This window comes from Vigna unguiculata, chromosome 1 (genome assembly GCF_004118075.2).
Source record: "Vigna unguiculata cultivar IT97K-499-35 chromosome 1, ASM411807v1, whole genome shotgun sequence".
NCBI lineage: Eukaryota > Viridiplantae > Streptophyta > Magnoliopsida > Fabales > Fabaceae > Vigna > Vigna unguiculata.
In genome coordinates, this window is record NC_040279.1 from 7158827 (window position 1) to 7160846 (window position 2020).

Below are 2020 nucleotides of genomic sequence, written 5' to 3' on the forward strand. Positions count from 1 at the left end.
TTTCCAAATGATGTTTTGTGTTTATTTCGTTATTGTGTATGATTAATGGCAGTAGACATTCCGATCAAAAATAATAAATTGAAAGTTGAACATCAAACAAGAGATTCTCTATTTTACACAAACAGTAAAATTGGCTAACTAATAAATAAAGGAAATGGAGGAATAAGAGCGCTGGTGTAGTGGTTTGTAGTGGTCGCCAGCATTGTTGTAGTGGTCGCAGCAGGGGAAGTGGTGTGCCATGGTTGAACCTTAAGTGTTTGATTTTGGGATGATGCGAACAAATGCGAGAAGGAGCCGTTATGTTGACGTTGCTGACATCGTGGACGACATTGGGGTCGCACTGTCGTTGCTGGTAGTCTCGCGGACAGTGGTGGCTCGATGAGGAAAAGGCTAGGCGTATGGATAGAGGCGAATCCATGGTTGTTGTCGTTGTTGGTGATAGCAGGTTCGAGAGTGGTTGTCGTTGTCGCCGCTACTACCGTCGTCGGTGGTCTGGTTGTGGGTCTCGAGTAGGGGTGTTTGCGTGGTGGCCGTTTGCGAAAGAAAGAAGATGAAGTTTAAGGGTTAAGTTCGAGATGTTGTGTTTTATTATGACCTAGGGTTGACAAATTTAATTTTTTCTCCATGCACCTCCATAATTTAATTTGCGCACCCCTACTTTTAATTTGAGCTCTATTTATTTACTACATGCACTCCTCAATGTAATAACCCCACACCCCTTGTATTTAGTTTTTTGATAACTTCATGTACCTGCGTTTTCACTAAGCACACATCTCATTCCTTTAATTTTCTTTTTTAGGTTAGGATGTGTGTTTACTTTATGCAAAGTGAAATTCGAACAGAGAGCAAAGTGAAATTATGTTATTTTCGCTTAAGCTATAAATTCTCACTTAAGCTACATTGACCTCGCTTAAGCCAGAAATTTTCACTTAAGCTAGACTGATCTCGCTTAAGCTAGAATAACAGGTTTTTACTAGTTTTAGCATGCAAATGCAAAAAATCCCAAACAACACAAATAGAAAACATAACCATAAACATCAAAGCAACATTTTAAGCACGATTCAAGACCAAAACCATGCAAGACAGTTAAACAAAATTTTAAAGCCCTAGCTTCCCTTACCTTAACAGAGAGGTTAACTCAGTAAAAAAAGTCATCCCCAAAGGAAAGGTACTACAGCTCCAGAAACAACTATAGAGCTGAAAACACAAGGCACAAGAAGGGAAAGTAAATCTCCATACAAGAATCGAATTGGAACTATAGTTATATAATAGAAAAACGAAAATGGAACAGAAGTTGGAGATTGACTTACGTGGAGGAAGGAACATTCCGCTAGCTCGGAGGAGAGTTTTCGTAACTGCCCTAGCGCAGCTTTTGCTTCAAAAAGGGGAGTAAGAAAATGAATTGTTTTGGAGAAATAAGGCAGAATGGAAGTAAGTGAATAGGCTAGAAGGATTCTGGAAAGACAAGTGGGCTGACCTTGGACCCTCTAATTAAAGCAGGCCTAAAAAGATATTTTTTTTTAAGTAGGCTTTACATGGGCACAATGGAAAAAGCCAATGATTTGCAGAAAAAAAAACAATATTGGTAATTACATTAAGATAAGAAATTGATACAAATAAAAATTCTAATTTAGTTGGAAAATAATAAATTAAATAAAACACAAGGACTTAAAATAGGGAGATACAGAAGAAAAAGAATTAAAAAATGAAATAGGGTTTTTGGGATCTCAGGATTACTTAAGTTAAAGAATTCTCCCCTTACGTGCAGAATAGATTATTTCTTTTTCTCATCGGTTTTATCGGATGGTTTATCCTATTAGGATGAAGTGAATAATTTCATCCATAAATATTTTATTTTTCCTTTAATTTTGAATTGATTTGATTTATATTTTTCATTTTTGAACATTTGTTATCACAAATCAATTTTTCCTTAATAAGATAAAAAGTAACAAATTGAAAGAGTATTTATTTATTTTTATTTATAATAAAAAAATAAAAAAAATATTATAATTATAATTAT

At 35.1% G+C, this 2020-nt stretch overlaps 1 long non-coding RNA gene across 1 annotated transcript; it reads right to left on the minus strand.

Moving 5' to 3' along the window:
• LOC114162247 lies at positions 1-1402 on the minus strand. Its single transcript, XR_003599169.1, has 2 exons — positions 1311-1402; positions 1-1197 (listed from the first exon to the last, which is right to left on the minus strand). It is a non-coding gene; the product is annotated as an uncharacterized LOC114162247 (long non-coding RNA).
• Positions 1403-2020: the final 618 nt, after the last annotated feature.